The sequence below is a fragment of the Apteryx rowi genome, unplaced genomic scaffold, assembly GCF_003343035.1.
Source record: "Apteryx rowi isolate R43461 unplaced genomic scaffold, aptRow1 scaffold_36, whole genome shotgun sequence".
NCBI classification, from domain to species: Eukaryota; Metazoa; Chordata; class Aves; order Apterygiformes; family Apterygidae; genus Apteryx; species Apteryx rowi.
Window position 1 is genome coordinate 1603249 of NW_020450085.1, and position 22698 is coordinate 1625946.

Genomic DNA, 22698 nt, shown 5'->3' on the forward strand with positions numbered 1-22698 from the left:
AAGCTGCTTGGGGAAACCAAAGACTCAGAAGCACAGATGGCAGCAGGCCTCAAATGACCATGCTATTACCAGTTATAAAATGCAGCTATTAGTATACTGATTTGGGCATGAATAACTAACTTGTTACTTTGTAAAACACCCTGAAATTCTTTGTGCATATAAAAGCAGTCTGTGGGCTGCTTCTCAAACATGTCAGATTCAATGTCCTTCTGAGCAAAGACAGACTTGTAGCCCTTGATGCTGCTGAGATTAGTCTCAGGGCTGCCTTAAATTGCTCCAGCTAGTAGCTTAATTGTTTCCATATAGAACAATTCCTAGTATCAAAGGAATTCTGAATTAGGGCAAATTTGTTGTGTGATAGAATAACAGATTTAATGATAAGGGTGTTCCACTGCGTATCTGTATAAAGACAAACAATTACCTTGCCATTGGGTCTGGATCTGTAGTTTTCCCACATTTTCAAACATTTGGATTCCTGCTTCCAGATTTGACCTGTTAAAATTGTGATGGTGTGGCAGGTTTTGACTAAAAGAGCTGAGGCCTGGAGCTACACACAGCTGCACTTCCAGAATGTTCTGGTTCAGACCTTTTGCTATTTAATGTTTGCTAGTGYATTAAGCGGAGATGTGTCTGTATCGACGTTAGGGAACCTCCAAACACTAGTGTTTTGTCATGGCTCAGACGATGGAGAATTGCAACTACCTGAAACTGCTTTTCATGATTCTACAGTCAGAAAATATTTTTAACAATTAATCCTTTTCTTTCTCCTCCCCCCCCCTTTTTTTTTATATGGAACATACATGTAGGCTGACAAGTTTTATTCCAAGTTTAACCCCATGTGACTGAAAAAGAGCTGCAGTATAAACCCCTAGAGACTGGTTTTACAGTGGAAACCTTGACAGAACTTTAGGTCTGGTATAGTGGCACTGGGAGAATGCTGCTATAACTACTTTTATTATACAAAAGAGAATGATCAAATTCTGCTTGTGAGAGAATATGCTATGAAAGGGTCGCTCTCATGTCTGATATAAAAACAACGTATCACAACAAAAAGTTTTCCTGTGATTAATTTTGTYTTAAAATCCAGCGTACAGGCAGTGAGCATGTTTTTCATCTGGATTTTTTGTATTCCAAAGTCTTTTCATGTGGACTGGGAACAGAGGTAAAAATAGGAGAAACTGAATAGCCTGATATATTGCTGTAGGGGAATAGAAATATATATGTCTCTATCTCTCATTCAGAAGATTGTTTCATTACCCCCAAAGCAAGGAGAGCTTGCCTGTAAAATCAGTTTCTTTTCTTCCATTGCTTCCCTCCTACTATCTTAGTGTTCATTTGGAAACATTTTAAATCAATTCTGCACATATACAACAGCATTAGAGCAATAGTAATCCTGATCCAGACCCCAAATCAATTTGTATTCATTAAAAAAAGAAAAGGGGGGGGGTTGATTTGGTGTTTCCGTCTCTGTTTCTTCCCCGTATTTTCATTTCCTGGTGTTAACTGTGTTAGGTGTATTACCAGCTGCTCTGATATCTCCAATAGTATGAAAAAGGAATCGAGATATCTCTTCCACAAGTGTGAAACTCATTTCTGTAATAGAGAGACATGTGCCTTTCCAAGACTGGTTTTCCCACTTGCAGATATTTAGAAGCATGTCAGACCTCACTAACAGTCTATCATATTCTAAGCAGAACAGAAGGAACTTCTTATGTCACAGATATGCCCGTGACACCTCTCTTAATATTCATTAATGCATGTCTGGAAAATGTGTACCTGAGATAAATACCTAAATAAAATAAATACTGTAGTAATTATCACATGCAATTGTGGGAAAGACTTTTTTTTTTTTTTTTTGCTAGTAGGATATTGCAGTGCTTTTCTAAGAGCCTTTAAGAGCAGTAGTGTGGTGTTTCAAAGCATTTCTGTAAGAATCCCGTAGGAATTAAGTTATTGCAAACACTGCCATTGATTATTTGTTGATTGTTTTTAGTCACTAGTGACAGTGACYGTGTATGTCACAGCAAGGCTTTTTTTTTCTTAGTTTAAAAAAAACAACAAATGTTAGATGGAACTTTGGTAAGGAGGATGTTATAGTACCTAGTGCTATCTCGATTTGGGTATCAAACTGTGTGTTTCACAGTATTTTAGAGCCATCTGTAAATCTTGGGTCTCAGTGTTCCACCTTGGACATGATAGCAGTATTGCATAAAGCCATCACTAGCTGTACCTTATACTCTACAGGTATGAGGCAGAAGGAGGAGTTAGAGTTGCAGTGAATGAATGTAGCAGAGTGAGAGTCTGCCAGGCTTCTCCTTTTCATTTCTATGGATTTGAAAYGTTAAAGATTCCACCACATCACAAGGAAAATGGTTCCAATGTCTGGTTATCCCAACAAACAACAAAAAAAGAAAATTAATATTTTATTTCAGGGAAGCCTATCTCCAGCTCCCAGCTTTCATTTTGTGTGGTTTTCACAGATTAAAGAGCCACTGGTATCAGACTTTTTTTCCATGTGATTTCATACTCTTAACCATCTCCTGATTAATGAGATGCATGGAATTTATCAAATCTCTCATTGTGAAATAGGTCCTTCCTGTTTTTAGTGTCAAGTTTGTGAAATAAATACCAGAATGTACATAGTATTTTCTTGAAAGGTCTCACTCTGCAGTGAGTGCAGAGGACTTGTATACCTGTTCCTTTTTGGACCTGTGCTTTGTGGTGGTTCTGGTATTAGTGAGTTGTAAATGTGTCATGCTAAGCAGTAGTTATCTCTCATTTAGATACTGAAGAATGCTGCTGTCTTCTATCAGACCTCTTTGAATAATTTCTGAATGATAARTGCCAAAATGAGTGAAGTGAATTTAGAAAAAAAATTCTGAATGGAAGAATTAAGCAGTCGGAAGTCTCAGAACTGCAGAGAGCAGTTGAATACAGCTTCAATTTTAAGTTATAAGCAATATGGCCAGCAAAAAGAAGGTGGTTGGGGGTTAGCCTAACTTCTGACAGCATTAGATTCTTAAGCAGCTTGATATTTGTAATACATTTTGCTAATTCTGGTAGAGTAGACTAATTGTGAAATTGTATGGGAGACATCTGAATGCYGTAATGCATGTACATTTGACATCAAGTGACATCTTTTAAAACAGAATAGTAGAAGAAAAACCCTGAAGTTTCAGAAGACTCTTTCATCAGTCTTAGATCAATCTCAGTGTGGTAAAAAGGGAAGACAGATTCCTAAAAAAGTAGTGTCTCTGAGAGCTCGGATGCGCTCCATTTTCTAAGAGATCTCCCAGCAACTATGCAAAGTTGATAGATAGAATTTACCACAGAAGAAAAAGACGCCAGCCAAGACTGGGGAGTGTGATGGTGGGAGAGTTGCTTAGATAGGTTACTGAAGGACTCTACTAACAAACCCGCTTATACTGAATGATGGGTTCTTATTCATAAAATGGGCTTTTTGGTTAGATCTACCTCCCTCCCTCCCCCAAGAATCRGTTAAGTAGTTTTTTGTCTATTTAGCAGAGATTACAATGACACATCCTGCTCATTTTACCAGACAGTCATTTAAAAAAATCACTTCAACATACTTTAGCTATAATTGCTCAACATAGAGTTAATTTTCTTATCCAAATTGCGTTCTCATCAGGAAAGATAAGTCTGACCAAGAAACAGAGCAATAAAGCTGTGTTGATTGACATTAATTATTTTCTGTTTGCATCTCATATCAGCCTTTCCATGATTTTGCTTGGGGAGAGTGTCAGCCTGGACCAAGTTATTATTTATTTATTCTCTTTCCCGTTCCAAAATATTGTTTGATTTTTCTTTCTCTCCCTCCCTTTTCTTTCCTGTTCTATGAAATTTCTCAGGTTCCAAAACTTGCCAAACTTGACAGTAATATTTTAGTTTTCTGCAGGTTATTCTTTTTTCCTCTGAGTGGAAATTACCTGATCGTGGAGAGTTAAGAACATCAAGTTACTGTTAAACACCTTCGCTGTTCACCAATAAAATGRAAAACTTTGCTTAACAGTAAAGTAGGAATAAACTGCCTTGGATTTGTCCTTATACAGAYGGAAAGATTTTCCTTTTCTTTATGTTTGGTTATCCTGTACCAATATCAGATCAATACTTTGGAGGCCTAACAGTGATAATGAGGAAAATCAGCAATATGGAAATTCAGGATGCTTTTGCAAGTCATTTTAATCACTGTCATGCAATGGAGGCCTGGTGATATAAGTGACTGATTTTGATCTTGTTTCCAAACCTGAAGACCAGAGRTAACTAAATTGACAATAGTGTTGTTTCAGGTTAAAATGGCATAATTGAGCCCAGTTCAAGGATTAGTTGTCACAGGACAATGAATGGTCTGAAACATTCTAAAATTAAGCGAAATAATAATCGGTAAATATTGCACACAGTACATGTCCGTGTGTGTGTGCATATATAAATATATATATGGTTTTTTTTAAAGCACTGTTAGGAGAAAAAGATTGTATGAACTGCAAGAACTGGAGGTTCAGATTTCACTGTGTCTAACAGCTGGTTGAATTTCCTGGACTGACACATGATTGTCCTTGATAAMGTATAATCTGAAGCAAAGAATAATCAACTTAAGTTTTTCCCTTACCTGTACTTCATCTAAGGCTCCTTATAAGSCTTATAAAGTGCTGTATGGCATTTGACAGTATTGAGTGATGGCTATATAGGTGTAGCAGCCTTTAGGAACTCTTATTTTCTTTTGGGGATAAAGAGGTTCCTCAAGGTCCTTCAAACAACTATCATTCACATAATCCTTGTTGTTTTTAAATTATGATAACATTCCTTCTTGTCACATCACACAGATCATAATGAAAGGGAAAGATTAACCTCCTGATTACCAGGGTCCATTTACTACACCCTCAACTAAATGATTATAACTGCAMATCAAAGTGAAAGGCATTGTGCACTTTAACATGGTACGTTACAACAATGTCTTCACTTAATAGATGTGCCCATTATCTCCTTAATCTTCAGTGGAGTGTGAGCATGAGAGAACTTGTTCAATCTTAAGTTAAGCAGTAATGATGGTTACCGTATTTTCTCACTGCAGTACATACATTTTCATTAACATTCTAGATAGATTTTTTTTTTCATTCTGCCTACTCGTGTTTGATTGACACCAACTTTGTGCCTTCTCAGAAGATGGGTTGTATCCAGGCAACCAACGTAGCCCTTCAAATGGATTCCTTTTTTCCCTTTTCTTCTTCTTAAATGCAACTTTTTACAAGTTGGTTTCTYTTCTCCAGAATTTTCTGAGACTTAAAGCTTTAAGACCAACAATATTACATCATTCAAATGTCAGCAGAAAAGTCTCTTAAAAAAGGGATAAAAGTAACATATAATTCACCTTAACTAATGTTTGTCAGACCAAAGAAAAAGAAAATTTAACATACAGAATTTTTAAGGACTGGGTGGGGGTGGGAGGCAGGAAGGGGGATATTTAATAAAGATCAGGAAACTCAAATGAGCTTGGRAAAGCTTTTTTTTTCCAGATGTTGTAATGTGAGGAGGCCACTTGGAAAGTCTATTTGCTGAAATTCCCCTCTCCCTGAATTCTGTGTTTTGGGGCGAGCTTATTTTGGTATTTGTTTCCATGTATGTCTTGATTGAAACATTTGATTGTAATGTTCACATATATCAAATGCAAATGTGTTGAAACAAGAATAAAAGCGAGGCCGTTGTGAAAAGTAAGGTTGAACGTTGTGTTGGACATGACATGTTTCCTTTTCCCCTGTCCTTTCAGAGAGTGTGGGCAGGGGATGTCCTGAAGGCTCTGGTCACTGTGAGCGTCATGTAGCTAGAACAAGTGGTGGGGCTGGGTCTTAAGGAGAATCCTTTCAGGAGCTGCGTGGGGCAAAGGGGACCTTTACTTCTTCTGGGGATGAATGCAGGAGTACCAGTGTCCTCCCTGGCCGACTGGGGAGTTTAGCAGAATTTGTAGCAGATAAGGGGAGGGGGAGAGAGGCAGAAAGAGCAGACCTTGCACAGACCCAAGGATGCCAAGGATTTTTCACTGGCCTGAAAAGGTTGGAGCGGTATTAAAACTCTGACTCTGCACTTGAGAATTTTCCTGGGATGGGAAATTCGGAGAAGCCCAGTTACTGCCTGCTGTACGTATCCCTTTAGGAACTTTGTTTAATATACAGGGCTGCAGGTGAGAGGGGCATCCTGTGGGGCTGCTTGCAGAACATAATGACAAAAGAATTACGGGCYGCCTTGCCCAACAGCCGAGACTTGCACGGCCTCCCAGTTCTGTCTCGATTTTGCCTAGGATGGTCTCAACAGAGCAATTCTGTGCTGTGCCAGCTCCCTAGAGCCCTTCTAGTATACAAGTATCAGGCCTCACCTCAAATCAAGAAATGGAAAATTCCATAAAAGGCCTGCTGTGAAAATGTTAAGTTGTATATTACGTTCTCAAACATTATGACAAGGCACAGTTAAACGCAAGATAATATAATATCCATTTCTAGAAATTAAGATAGATACCATGTCTTGTAATTTTTCTCTGAATCCTGTATTTTTACACTGCTTACATTATTGTAATATTCCAGAAAATTTTTATTAAGTTAAACATTTTATATGATAAGATCTTTTCTCTCCAAGGTATTTATTTTAATAATTCAATCAGCAGTCACATAGTGAATTTATTTTCAACTAGCAGCAGAGCTGTCTTCATTTAAAATTCAGTGCTAAGTTAGCTTCAAACTTAGATGGCTGACAAAAGCCTGCAAATTTTCACCCTTACACCTTTTTGTTATGTTTAAATTGTGCTATATTATGTAAGAGCAGATCTGTGTGTTTTTTTTTTTTTTTCCATTTAAACAACTCTAATGAATTCTGTTTGTGTGGAATAAGTAGCATAGTCCCCAGCAGTGGAAGTTATGCTTTTCTCTAAGGATATATTAAAAATGTAGGCCCTGTTGTTTCATTTGAAAAACGGCATGTAATCATGGAAATAAAATGTTAGAACAGATGAGGCAGTGTCACAAGTATATGCATTCAGCCTTTGTTCTCTGAGAAATTGTTTGGGTTTCTCACAGCATAAATTCTTTTGTTATGAAATTGTGATGCTTTTGCAAAAAAATGTTTAGGTAACTTTTTTTTTTTTAAGAAAAGAAAAATGGAGTAAACTTCCCTATAAAATGGGGTTTCTAGTACGTTTAGTACTACACACTGTTTTCTAAAAAGATTGTGCAGTTTGGTTTCCTGCTCCCATGAAATTCTTTCCTAAGAGACATAGTTGGTGCCATGCTGGGGAATAGGAGCCAGGGAATCTCTGTTTATGCCCCTCTCTAACCTCAGCCTTCAAGGCGTATTACTGCACAAGATAAATATGAATAGTGTTATTTTATGCTTCTTATTCACTGCTTACAATAAATATACCTAGTGCTGGTGAACTGGAGCAGCTACTAATTGAAAATCCAGCTCCTCTGGGACCTGTGTATTTGCCCAAGAAGCACAATTCTGTGTATTTCTGAATATTTCCATGAATTTTCTGAGCGGAATGGGAGCTGAGCGGACTATTAAAAAAAAAAAAAAAGAATTAGACAAAACAAGCTCTGAATTGAATTTGAAAATCCTTATAGAAAGCTGTAATTCTGAGAGATGAAACGTCATTGTGAAAAATTATCTGGCAGAGTATGGAGAAGGGACCTAAAAAGTAAAACCCAGTTTTGAACCCAATTTTTGAACCAGAAAGACTGTAGCTGATGAACAAAGTTGTAACAAGATCCTTGGAGCTTCCTTAATGCAGTTGGTCAAACCAAAAGGCAAAACTCGAGTGGAACAGCCTGGCGTTACAGAGAAGGTGAAACAAACTGGGAGTTGTTTTACTGAGAAAATGCTTTTTGCATAGAGTTTATTTWGAAGAGGTACATTCAGGCATGCAGATGACTGATATGCTTCAGCTCTGTGAAAGAGCTGGACGGGAGGCCTTATGTTTTGATAGTTTTTTGAAAGGTCTTAGATGTTGAGACTTAAAAGTCATAACAGTCTTCCGGTATGTGATGAGCTGTTTTGAACCCCTCAGGTAGTTAATGCGCTCCAGCATAGATCTCATTAAATTATGTATAACATGTACAACATCAGGTGGATTTTGACTTGCTCAGCTTGAAAATCCTTCGTAGGCTCACACTAATTACAATTAATATGTCCACATTTTCAGCGTTCCTTAGCATTCATTTTTAAAAAATGCTATCAGGAAGAAGCTGGACATCTTTTTCTTTTCTATTTGTACTCTGGTGGCATCCGAGGACCTTGCATATATATTGGAAGGACACTGGGCAAACACATAATAACAGAGCTGATTAAAAAAGGTTCATCTTGATGTTTTCATGTTGAGCAGTGCTGCTTTGCTGAGACAAAATTGTTTCTCAGTTTAAAGATGGGATGCTGGGGCTGGGAAAGAGAGAGAAGTCAGAATAACCCAGAGCCCCATGATTATGATATTCACAAGAGATGTGGCATAAATTAAGCCCAAGTTTCAAGGCTGAAATTGGACATTACTTAAACTTCCATCTTCCATATGCCATCCGAGTGCCGTCATCCCTGGGCTATTATGGGGCACATGTGTGCATCTTTCTGGCCTTTGTACAATTTTGCAGTGATCTCAGTTCTGTTTGACAGAGGAAAGGAAATGCTAAATTGTTATTATTCCCTGCTCCCCCCACTCCCCATCTGAATTCTTGTTCTCTAGCCAGGCCCATTCCCTGTTTACTCTCCTACTGGGAGATGAAGTAACTTGTCCAAGGTCTGTTGTGTAGCCAGGAATGGAGCCAAGTTCTGTGTGCCAGTGCAGGGTACTAAGCCCAAGGCAATTCCTCTTTCTTTCCTGTTTGCCTTTTGCTGTATTTTTTGTGGTGTGTCTGGTCATTTAAGGTGTACGGTATTGTCAATATTCTCTGAATTAGTGAGTAATACTTTTAAATTAAGAATGATTGTTTTTACAGTTATTACAGTGAGAAACGTTTTTCCACAAGTACATCAGCATAAATTCCAAGCATTCATGTACAAATAGTAATTCCATATGTATCAGTGAAATGTATTCCTCCAAAGCTTATTAGTTCATTTTTGTGTYACTAGACTTTTGCATTACCTAGGCATAGTACTAGACTTCTCTAGACTCCAGACTTCAGTCATGAAATAGTCCTATTGAAATGGGAGACAGGGCTTAAAATGCTCCCATCTTATCAGTACTTCCCAGTGCAATTTGTACTTTCATTGTTTGTTCTTTTTCYAATAAGAAACCTTCCTAAATCCTAAGACTTGAATAAATGAATATTTAATTCCAAAGTAGAATGGTAAACTATCAAAGAGTTTATGTGTGTGCCTGGGGTTATCCATTTGATTACTGCATCTCTGAAAGTTCACTGTGAAACACAGATTAAAGCAACAGGCATTTATTTAAATGTTACAGCCTGCCATATAGACTCCTCAGGCAGCYGGAGGGATAGATTTAGATGTCCTTAGCTTCTGCTTAGAAACACAGCACAGATCTCCATAGTGATTCTCTATCAGAGTAATAGATGTGAAACCTCCGAATTTGTGTTTTCAAATAGAAATGGGTCACATGCAGATCACTTCCAACTCTCCTTCTAGGTACGCTTGCCTAATATGATTGCTGCTAGCAGTGAAATAGCTCAGCTTCCTCTGTCRCTGTGAAAGCAGGATGTATAGCTAGGGAGGAATATTATCCATCTCAATCAAAATGGTTGCTGGGGAGAGAAGTTTCTTTGGGAGAGATTTGGGATCAGAACATGTCGCACCTACGTTCATCCATAGAAGTGATCAGAAGCCTCTGTTGGTCTGCTAGTGCCTTCCTCGTACAGGTAGACCAAAAACTGTTTCTCTGATTCCTTCTCCAGGTCTGCTGAACAGAAGAGCTGTGAAAAGGAGAGAGGGGGACCAACATACAGGGCTGAGGAATATTGTTCCTCAAAGAAGGGGCCAGACTGTAACAAAATCTTGAGTGGGTTGCAGCTTGCTTCTGGAAAGGCAAAACAGCAGGCTGCCTGTGGGGTGGGTGTTGCGTTAATGCCCCAATTGCTTTGCAGTTGAAATGCAACTGCCTCTTATTTCTTCTAAATGCACAGGCAGAAGTAGTTAGTGAGTACAGACTATGGAGTGGAAAACTCAATTTAGAATTACTGGAAGAATTTGGGCATGAACAATATGATTATCTAAGCTGCATTTAGCTAACCCATCAGAATGTCTTCTATAAGCCAAGTTTTGACCATGCTTTCCTCAAACAGTGTACTGGTACAGACGCAGGATGCTTGTCTAACAATCTCTACTTCCACAGTGCTTTTTCTTTTTGCTCAAGTGATGCACACTTCTAGGAAGACCAGAGTGGTGTTATATCTCTTACTTGTTCAGCTGATCCATATAAATTTTATTATTTTTTTCCAGTTAAAAAAGTTGCTCTGTTTTTGAAAYGATGTTCTTGGAGGGATTGTGATAAAGCTTCTTAAAATGTTTATAAAAATAGGCATTTAAAAATATTTCAGTTTTTTAATAATTGATATCTTTACAGAAATTTCTTCATGAAGTGTAAGTATTCATTGAAAAATGTTTAGAAGAAAATTAATGAAAAATATTTTTTGACTGGGTTAACACACTTTTGCAACATTATTGGGACACATCTCAGAGGAGAGAGATTATTGCTTTGAAGGAATATATATGGTTATGCTTACACTTGGATAATGGCTTATCTTGTCCTGGATTTGCACTTTGTGCGTCATTTGTTCAGATAAAGATGGAGAAGTTGTATAATTGTATAAGTTGTATAATTTTAGGCCCAGCTTTGACTGTAGTCTTTAATCTTGAACTGAAAGTATAGGATAAATTTTTTTGGTGAGCTTGATTAGCCCATGTAATTTAAGAAATTGCACTTTAGACCAAAATTTGCCTCTTTCTGTGAATGTTTTTGGAGTTTAAAAAAAAAAAAAAGCCCTTGTTGGGGGATTAAATAATTCCTTTTTTGTTTCTATGAGAAATATCATATGTATCCTTTACAGAAGAGTTACAAAAAGCATGTTTAGTTGCTGCATGGATTCATCTTTAGTGGTTTCTATTCAGCACATGAGATACTATTATTAAAAAAAAATTGTTTTTGATTAAACTGGAATAATTCACTTGATTTAAAATGTAATACACACACATACACACACACACATATATAAAAGTTTATTTTACTATCTTTATTTTTAATTTAGGTTAGCCTGTAAATGAAATGCCATTTTGAAATGAAAGCTGCAAGGTTTGTTTTGAAATCATTCATGTTGAGACTGAGATGCAAAAAAAATTGGTTTTGTTTCTAATTTTTATTAGAATGGGCACAAATTTATTCATTGTTTTGGTTCCCCAGTGCTCTTTTTCAGCAAATGTACTTTCTATAGCAAACAAAAGAACATGCCCACTTTTCCCCAGATGAATCAGAGGAGAGTCTAGATTGTGTGTACAAAGAATATAGTTTTGAATGGTATATTATTACCTTAATTTTGAACTGTTGAGCCCTTTCGCCTGTGAAGGATCAGCAGCTCCTGTGCACTGCTTGATACTGAGAGACTGAAGTAGAGCTCAGGACTTTGGCAGTAAGAAAGCTTTGTCCCTTATTCTGCTAAATTTAATAATGCCATTTATTTCAGAAAGCTTTCTACTCCATTCCTCAGCCTCTGCCAATCAGGTGGTGTGATTAAAGTTTCTGCTCTGATTTTGTTTTGTTGTATGTGAAGCAAGGGCGGCTCAGAAGCCCTCTAATCAGCAGAACCGGTCTGGGAGGTAAATCCCCTTCAAGGCTTGGCGTCTTTGCACTGTCACTGCTTCTTGGTGAGATTACAGGAGAATGATRTTTTGGATGATTAGTCAACCTTGACAGGCCTGTGGTAGAGCTGGTCACAGAGTCTATTGCAGAACCCGAGCATTTCTGTTTAATTCTAAGCACGGAGACCGACCAGAGATACTCTATCTGAAACTTGATTTTAACTCGTTATGGTTTCATGCACATGTCAATATTCTCTACTCTGTAACGGTAATCAATAGCTAAAGAAAAAGGTAAATTTATATGAAAAGGTATCAAAATATTTGTTGTACAAACTGTTCTATCTTTGGTTTGCATCATCCAATTATATTTATCAGCTATAATTAGATATGATTATATTCTGCATTCTAGGAAGAACTTCTTTTTTGCTACCAACTCCCTCTGTATTTGCTTTTCAAATTGAATTTTCTATACCAAAGAGAGTGAGGAGGCTATTTAACACACTGATATTCATTCAGAATACTGATTATATAGTGTTCTCTTCCTGCCCCCCACCTCTTTAAGACATTTAATTCCCTGACAGACTATAACAGTAATAAAAATTATAAAATGTATCAATAATAGACAAGTGATAGGGTTCATATATGGAAAAGTATCTTCTTTCTAGTTGCTTCACCATCATAAAGACACAGAAATTAGGGCTGAAGGCAAAGAACCTCAGGGTTATATGTATTTTTTTCAAAATGCCTCCTTACATGACTTGATTTAGTTATTTTAGTGCTATAAATAAAATGCATTACTTGTTGTAAATAGCATATTAATTGATGTTAATAGGAAGTAACTGTATTACAAATGGTTCACACTATGGTACTAAATTAACATTCACCCTCGAGCTAGAAAATTTATTGGTGTGCTGGGCCAGTGTTATACACTCAAATGTTGTTACTTCAATTATAAACACTGAAAATGGGGATGAAAGAGCATGCAGGTTTCTTCATTCCCTGCTTTTCTAAGCAAAATTCTTCTCTAACTATAGTAACCATTTAACACTACCAGGAAATGCTGTTAAAATGTAGGATGGTTGCAGAAATTTATAATTTCCCATTTACGCTGACATTGTGCTTTATAGAGGACAATGTCATAAGGAGGTACAATTTGCTCAACAGTATTGAACAGCTGGCTCCAGTGCAGGTTAAAAATCTTGCGTACATGCTAGAGGCCTTTTCCTGCAGAAAAAATCCTCTCCCACCCACTCATAAAGAATGCTATCAGAAAGTTTTTTTCCTTCCAGCTTTTTCATGGGTGGTATGCAATGGGGAGAGTGTGGAAAKATTTCATCACTTTGTAGCCRATTTAATGCACCAGCAGAACAGCAAGCATTAAGGTCAACATGAATTGTTTCCTCTGTATTTCCTGGGAGAAATATAGTGTCCATTGCAGTGATTTTAGAGAGGGCAGAGACRTAACTTCACTATAACCTCCTCCTGACCAGGGATGACAAGCACGCAACTGGATGACTTTGTCAGCTAGTCTGGTGTTGTCTAGCTTAAGGTCCTCTTACACTCTGAAGAGAGATCCTGCTATAGCTGTGATTTCCCCTTGCTCCATACAGCTACATGCTTCAGTTTGCTGTATTGCTCAGTCCAGCTCCAAGGAATTGAGTGTTTGACAGRCAGCAGCTATTTGCATCTGTTTTGTGGTGGGGCTGAAACACAGGAGGATTCCAGGATGTCCTCTGCAAGCAAAGAGCGGCCTGCCCAGGCAAGCATTTGCACCTCGAAGGCAGTGCTAGGTGCTTCCCAGATGAGTTGTCTTGCTGAGGGAAAGGTAACTGCTTTCAGCGCTCACCACTGTGTCTTCCTTGATGCACAGCAGTGCTTTCTTGATGAACACTTTTAAATTTAAAAGGTTTTCCCCACTTAGTTCTGCTGCTCTACAGTATGTAAAACTCCTRCTGCTCTACCGTAGGAGAATGCTGGCCAGGTACAATTCAGTGATACAGTCATACAGCTACAGAGTCGTTTATAACATTCAGTACCTTTTTTTTTTTTTTTTTCTTGAGTCAGATTCATTATTTTGAAACAGAAAATCACTTATACTATCAACGACGCTGCATATAACTGCAGAACTTAATGTTGCTTTACGTCATTCTGTATTTCACAGGGCTGATGGAACATGTGTTTTCAGTGTGGTTCCAACAGGGCATAACTACTAAAATTTACTTTATGAATGTCTTTAGAATTATATATTTGTTTTCTATGGTTTTCAGGGTCTGATAAGCATAAGTCTGATTTTTCTTTAGCAAACTTATAGAATGATTAAAAAAAATGTAACAGGATTGTGAATGTGATCTTCAGGTCTTAATTACAGCGTATATTGTTTTATGTATTTGAGCTCTTCCAGTTAGGGGAGGAGGGGACCTAACATGGGAAAGCTGATGTCAAATGCGCTTGACAGATTGATAGTTTCCAGTTGATATCTTCTGATTCTGATGTGCCTTTTTGTTCTGCTGTTTCATTATAGCACTAGAAAAAAGAATGCACAACATATTGCATATTATCTTCCTGCGGTGTAGTAGAGTGTATTTTGCCACAGTAGCTTGTTGATGAAGAGAGAGGACATCAGAGAGCGCTAGCAACTCTGTCTCACTTTTTGAGTGAAACAGAAAATATTTCCATTGTATGTCATCATAGAAAAGAATCTGAGTCTCTGTTTTTAACACTTGACAAGGAACTTCTCTAAAATGAGAAAACAATTTAATCTTGATTGCAGTTTCTCACTGTAGAGTCACTGCATCATCTTGTATAGCATTTTTTTCTAGCTGTAGTTTTATAGAAATAGTGCACACATCCTCATGCACTATGATATCTTAGCTTAAATAGAGATGAATGCTATTTTTCATTTCATTAGATTTTGAATAATGAAGTCATCGACACACTAAAATGTCTGCACTGAAGACAAATTTCAGTCTCTATAATATTGTCTTTGTATTTTCTCCTTGTGTTGTACCTGTAAGTATAAGTAAATGATTCAATTCCCTTGTAGTAATTAAGATAGGAAGGATGTTTGAAGGATGAATGTCAAAAATTCATTTTAACTGTTTGGTTTACTCTCCAGCTATTGCTGAGTTGCAGACAGGAAATTGAAATTGGCTGGAACTAAAGGGAGACTTGAACAAAAGACTCACCTGTGAAAGGTCGTGTAAGAAGAGGTTTAGACAGAAGCATCTTGCTTAATACAAAATGTATCTATCTGAACTAATCCATGTGGATAACACATTTAGGGTTCTCACTGACAGGAGGTCATACGCTGTCTGTATTTGATTGAACAGCATTGTATCAAAGTCAACATGCACAGGGCCTACCAGAAGTTATCAGAATTATCATTTCAATTAAACAGATGGCCGAGGAATCAAATGAAGAGCCTTTGAGTGATGGCTACAGAATCAATAATGTCTTTCTGAGCTTTATTGATTTATCTTTGTCCAGGCAGTAGAATTGATTTATGTCTGCAGCTTTATTTTGATAAGTCAATGATAGCTCAACTATTCCTAAATTAATGTCGTCTTTTTGTGGCACTTATGTATTTTTTTTTCCCTGTGGCAAAGAGAGAGTTTTACATCAAGCCAAACTGATTTTGCTAAGTAATTCTGTGGCTAACAGGGTAGCATAAATCAAGCAGAAGAATGGTCTCTGTACTTTGGCATGGAGTGGATGACTTAGAATTGTGGAAAAGGCATTTATTTATTTAACCGGTCAGACGGTATTGCTTTTTTCCTTTTTGTGCTAACAGACCAGCCGACATTTGTAAGCAGACAGGATTCTTGCTGTGAGGAATGCAGTAGTGTGAGGATTGCAGTGTCTTTCCACAAATAACTGTTGAAAAAGAGGAGAAAAATGTGTCTGTGTGTGAGAGGAGAAGAAAAGGGCACTCCAACTCCACAAATAAGCTGCTKCTGCCATATTATATGTTCCAAATGTATGTGAAATTACATAACACATGGAACTCGTAATCTCTTGTGCTGTGGTTAACAGAGCCTGGCGCGGTGCTAGCTTGCTTGTTACAAACCTCGATCGTAGGCTTGCCAGCAGTTGGTTTTGCTTCTGTTAAGAAAGCCCATATTAGTAAACGTTTTGTTTTCCAGGTCACTGGAATATTGGTAAAAGTTTTACAAGCAATGTAAAGAATGTTCACAGCTGCTTGCTTTCTTTTTCAGTAAGARCCCTTTAAAGTTGCCAGAAGCAGTTATATTTTGTTAAAAAAAAAAAAAAAAAAAAAGAGAGAGAAAGAGAAAGAAAAGTAACAACTAAGAAGTGTCAGAAATGGTCTCTTATCTGCCCTTTTTGGTACCAAACCTTTTCAGGTGGCTTTCACAGTAAAATCTGAGTAAATTGAACCTGTGGCCAGACCTTATGGTAAATTGGTATGGGAGTTGCTGAGGCAACAAAGAATTATGGTTGAGACTTTGATTTTTTTTTTTTTATTGGCTTAACAGTTGAATTGAACTAGGGCATCTACCTGTGTCCCTTCTARCATATGGTCTAGAAAACTTGGTGCAGCCTCCTCAGATTTCATATGCCATGTAGACTCTTCCACAGTTTATCATTATGGGGTCTTCAAATATCAAACAAAGCATGGCTTGAAGTGTCTTCAAATATCTAGTCTGCATTTATTTTTTAGAAATGAAGAGAGAAAAAATATTATTGAAAAGCCAGTGTGTTTGGAAGGAATGTCAGGAGATCTGGATTTTAATTCTAGCGTTTCCTGACTTGAGTACATGGGTAAATTACTTCATTTCTCTTGTCTTCATCAGTAAATAAGGATAAATAGGTCCAGAATTGGTAACTCCTACTTGGGTTTTTAACTCCGTTTAGTTCTGGTGACAGTTTGGTGTCTGAATTCCTTTAAGCGTGTAGGTCTATATTTTTAATCACCTTTTTCAGGGAGGGTTTTGTTATTTAATTTGTAACAGTCTTTCTGAGGCCATAAATTCAAAGCATTGCTGTTACYGAGTAAGAGGAATAGAACCTTTGATTAAAAAAAAATCAACTTTCTGTAGAGGGGGAAAGAAAGAATTATGTAGTCTTTAAAAGCATAATAGAAAGCAGTACATTGACAGACTAAAAAAAAAAAATCCTTGAAATCAGGAGTGTAAAAGAAAAAGTACCTTTTCAACCAGAAATGCATGGTTCTTCATGGGAATCAAACCACTGTAGCTTTTGATTGATTTCTCATCAGTAATTATCATCATTAAGTGGCATTTGAGAGCTGTGTAACTCAATATTCCAGATCAGCTTTTCTATCAAAGCATAAACAAATAACCCTAATCAAAAGCATCTAAAGTCAATATAAACATTGTTGATCAACCTACATTTGTCTTGAGCATTTAGTGCTCTGTTACTACTTGAACACTTTTATACTGGATGCATAATTTCTTAGCTATTTGGGACAAAACAAAATACATATATGTATGTATTTACGCACACACACGTATGCATACATATATGTTTCTGTGTATGTGTATATATACATTTGTACATGTATATATGTGTGTGTGTATGTGTGTATATATATATATATATAAATATGCAAGCACACATATTCAAAGTTTTGGTCCTAAGAGACTAAATTAATGATAGCGGAGTGATTCTCTAAAGGCAAACCTTATCTAAAGGTAGATTTTCCTAGTTTTTAGCTAGTTTTTAGGGGTTTAGCGATGTTTTCATGTAATTAATGCTCAGTCAAGTCCATCATCTGAAAATAGTGCCTTTTTCTGCTGTCTTAGAACACTAAGTAATAAATGACATTTAAATATCATTTTGAAAGAGGTCCATTCRGGGAGTTGGGAAAAGATACAATGAAGATGTTTACAGTGCAAGTAAAGCAATAGTGTAAAACCACTTTTTCATAAGGGATGGTCAGTCATTTTTAACTAATATAGTAAAGTTATGCAGAAACACAATAAGAAAAGGAGATAAAAGAATTGCAACTGTCATAAGAATATTATCACTTCAATCAGATTTCAAGCACAATATAACTACACTGAACTATGGTTCAGCATGTCAAGCCATTGTCTGGCATTAGCATCTGCGTAGCTGCTATTGTTTTAGTGAAGCAGCTGCCATTCAAATCTGTGATGGAGTAGGTGGCAGGCATTCCACAGTTACAGTTGCATTGTGCTACACAAAAGAGACCTACTGGGATAACTCCCCCCCTCTTTTTTTAACTTTGCATGACTTTAATACAAGAAATCTTTTGTTTGAAATATTGGACAGGCTGATAAGCAGGATCCTGGAGATGAAAATTATGATACAGAAATATCTATAGATAACATGATCTGTGTGACAAAGTGTAGATGTACAAGTTGTGCTTCTCACCGTTTCTTCTGGTGGGTGGACATACACCCTCTAACTGGAAATATCCTCTGGTTCTTGCTAGAGATATTTCATTCATACAAAAGAGTTGGCTTATGCATGAAGGAAATTAAATTTATTCACCTTAAGAGAGAATGAATGTATTTTCATAATTTTCTGTGTTGAGATTTTTAGGAAGAAAGAAAGTACAGATAGTTTAGAGGATGGCAGGTATGGGTCTCAATGCAGCTGAGTGGTCAGTGATTAGTAATCAGCATGTGATGGCTGTTTGGCTAATGGGAAATGAGTTGCTGGTCTCAACTGAATCCTTTAAGCTTTACTGCTTTAATTACAATCTTCATTAGAGGTAAATGGAAACCCCTTCAGAGAGAAGAGKAGAAGCGAAAAGGGCAAGTAAGTTTTCCTCCTTTGAATTTCTTTCTCCCAGCAAGGATGGTGCTTCTGTATCAGGACTAAGGTTATCAGAACCACCTGTGAAGGTCTGAAGTCCTCCCACTGTGTGCGTTTGTTGATGGCAGCGTGTGTGGTGGAGGCTGAAGGATGGTGTGGGCACCCTTYGCTCGAACCTCTTGAATGTCAGAGTGGTTGAGGAGGGAGATACCGAGTTTTAGCATGAAGTTGAAGGAGTTCAGCATACTGATAAAGGTAGCTGTATCTCTAGGAGATGTATCCAAGTGTCTATGGGGTCTTCCTAAATTACCTGACAGGTCACTTTGTTCTAAGACAAGTCTCAGGAAAAACTGCTCTGTTTGTGACTGGCTCATGAACTTTTCTCTTATTTTGGGTGTGCCAACCTAGCTCACTGTATTTTTCAACTGAAGTGGCAGTTTTAGGCTTGCGTTGCTCGTATAGCCTTTAATAGTCCTGAGTACTTCCTTCCTGTAAGAGGGGTATCTTAATGTTTACTGAAAGGATATAAAGTCTCTTGTATACCTACTGTAATTTTAAAACAACATTTAAGGYGCAAAATCCAGAAGGAGGCTGCTGGATTTAAGCTTGGTGAGGACAATGCTGGAAGTCGTACAGTCCAGGTTAGCAGAATAAAGTGTTTAAAAGATGGTTGTTTACCAAACTGTCTGTCAGGCTCCATTACTTTTTGGTGCTTCTCCCTCATCTGTAATTTCTAGTAGTGCTCTTGGTTTAGCACATTCTTTCCTTTCCCTTATAGCTTCCTATCTTTGCCTGGGTTCAAAGCTGGAAAATTCCAACTTTTCCTTGTCTCCAAGCACTCTGACTCTATACGTTATCTTTACTTTCAYATCTGCAGTACTGTTGCTTTTACTGTACTGGGAAACCCCAAACACACAGCAACACAACTCTGATCAGGGCAGATTTACAGGAGTTTTACTATTGTAATCCTAAAAAGGTTGYGACATTGTAACAGGAGTAATAGTACAGGCCCTGTGTGAGGAGGAATTCCACCCCATAGTCATGATCCAAGGTGCCACAGGGCTTCAAAATCTTGCTAATGCTACCATTGCCAGACCCCCTGTGGGGTGGGCCTCCCTTCTTCCTAAGAACAGCCATGTACAAGCAGACATGGTGGGACCAAGCCCAAATTTTGCAATAACTCAAAGGTCTATTCTTGTTTTGGTTCATTTGCACCAAATGTTTTTTTTTTTTTTTTAAATCCTGTCTGTAAAAATCTTACTTATCTGAAGTAAGAGGTGATGGGCACAAATTGAAATACAGGAAAATCAAACATAAGAAAAAAATTTTTACTGTGAGGATGGTCAACCACTAGAACACATTGCCCAGAGAGTTGTGGAGTCTTCATCCACGGAGATAATAAAAACCCATCTGGACATGGTCCCCAGCAATCTGCTTTAGTTGCCCCTGCCCTGAGTAGGAGGATTGGTTGCACTARGTGGTCTTCAGAGGTGCCTTCCAACCTCAACAATTCCATGATTCTCTGATGTAGACAAGGAGAATCAGGAAGGCTTTTCACCCTCCTTACTGCCTGTTCCATATACATCAACAGTAACTCTCCATTGACTTAGTGGCTTTAGGATTGACCACAGTGAATTTTAGGTAATGTCTATTTCCCTTAATGTCCTCAAAAAAAATGCAGGGGACAGATAATATCCACAAATACTCTCATAACATTCCATAATGAATAAATAACATTTTTTTTCCCTAAAAAATCGAAGAACTTGCCAGGCATTCTTTTTTTTTTTTATTAAGGCCAATGGAAGGCAGAGTGCTCTTCTATGTCTCTTGAAAGTCTTTTGTAGTTGCAATGACTTAGTCCAAATTCCATGAGACACCAAAATATGCATTGAAATGATATTTGTGGATCAATTTTTTGTAAAGGAATGAAGCTTAGAKAATTTTCACCATGGAAAGTAAATGCTGTAATGCATTTGAAGTTGAGGTCCAAGCTTTGCAAGTGCATTATCTGAGCAGTTCTTGATAAAAATGCTAATAATTTGAAGGAAAGGGCAGTCTCTAAAAGAAAAAAGTTGCCCATCATTACATGATTTCTGTCTGGACTGGTATCTTCAGATGGGTTAAATATTGGGCAAATTGCTATTTAAACATGTAGCTGYAACTGTATGCTTGGTTAGTAGGCAGCAAGGGGCCTATTGAATCAACAGGTGATTTTTCTAGTGGGCTCTGTTTGGTTTGGATCATATGAGGAGAGACTACTTTATGCCTAAGCCTTGCTATTAAGGTTAAAAAGACATAAATGGAAAATTGAGATTTCATTTCCAGCCCCTCCATCCTGCTTCCTAAAAGGAGAGGATGCATTTGGCTTAAATATGAAATTTTTGATAAAAAGAAAAAAGCAATCTGTGCAGCAAAGCAAAGGCAAAAGGAACAAAATATGACAGAAGCATTGAAAAATTTGTTTCCAAACCACTTGAATTCAGTGTGAATAGAATCATCCTCATGTCTGGGGAGCTCAGTGGTACCTGCAGTGCCAACAAGGTGGTGAGTGATGGGAGCAACAGCTAACATCCTGCTGTGTCGGGGCTATGCCAGCGAGGTATATCACTTCTCCAGAGCTGCCTGCATCACTTGATAATTTTCACAAATCACTCTGTTACTTTTGTGAGTAAGTTTGAAAAAATTGTCACGTTTCTTACTGGCCCAAATGGGAGGAGGTATGTGTGTATTCTTTCCCCTGCCTCCCCAGTAATAGTTGTCCTCTGGCTTTACAGCACATCTAACATGTGAGCTCACCTGCTCTTGGGAGGTATCGTGGTGGTGCAGAGATTTTTRTAAAGGCCTCCAGGCTGGTATGTGCCAGCTTTCAGCATATCACCATTTTATTGACTTGCTAAAGAGGAATATTAAAAGGGTCAGTTATGTCAGCTGTGATTGCTATTGGCACGTGAGGCTGAAGGAGAGCGCACAGAGATGTGAGGTATTGAAAACAATATTAGTGTTCACTGCAGAGAATTGCATTCTTCCATTTAGGGTACAGTCTCAATTTTCAAGAGGTTGACAGAGCRTATGACCTTGAAATACTCATGCATACATGCGCACACGCAGCAGTTAAAAACATGTATCGTTATGACTACTACAGATTTTGACTCAACATTCATAATGTGGACATTTCTTTACTTAGAGTAAGGAGTCGCCAAGCTGAAGTTGAGGGCTGCTGCCCTAGCCCAGTGCACACAATTGCTTGGCATGCAAGAATATAGTGTATAATATAGCCTGTCAGAATGTGCTCTGCATGTTTATCTTTATCAGACTGAAAGGCAGGCGTCAGCACGTGAGCTGCTGTTCTGTGAAGTCATTGATTATCTTGAAACTGATACAATATAATGCTACTATTTATACTTGCAAAGTATCAGAAGAAAACTGGGGAAATTCAGAAGGCCCTAATTAAAAACGAATTCTAAGATGCTACCTCTATCTTGGCTTCACTGGGAATGTTGAAAACAAAAAAAMCAAGGCAAACAAACAAAACCCAGAACCTTTGGCAGTGACATGTGGTGTGGACTAATGCAGAAGAATGTATATAAGAAAGTACAATTTGAACAAACAATGTTGATTCAATTTTACTTTCCTACATCCTTTGATGTAGGAAAGACACTGGCATTTCTGTGGGCGGCTGATTGTACCACAGAGACCATAAAAGGCAATAAGATACTAGGCTGATATAAAAACAAAACAGAGAAAAGAGCATAAAATACGATGGTGGTATTTATAGGGCACTGTGCTAGATCTTGCTTTGAATAATGCGCTCTTTGATATATCCCTTGCCAAGACCCTGAGATGGAAGGTGGAAAAAAGAAGTCTCTATTGCTGCTGGATTCTTGGTTACCTATTTCTGTGCGGAGCAGGAACCCACTGAGCCCCTGGTGTGGCCCATCGTTACGTAATCACAGAGCCATTGCAGAGCTGTATTGCCTCACTGGGGGTGTCGCTGGTTCCAGCCTGTTTCTCCCACTTTTGCAGAATCTTCAAATATTCATAGCACTTAGTAGGTGTCTTAGATAGCAGAGTCCAGGTCCTCCAAAGAGTGGTGATGGTGGTAGAGCAAAGAYAGGAAAGGAGTGAAAACATGATAGA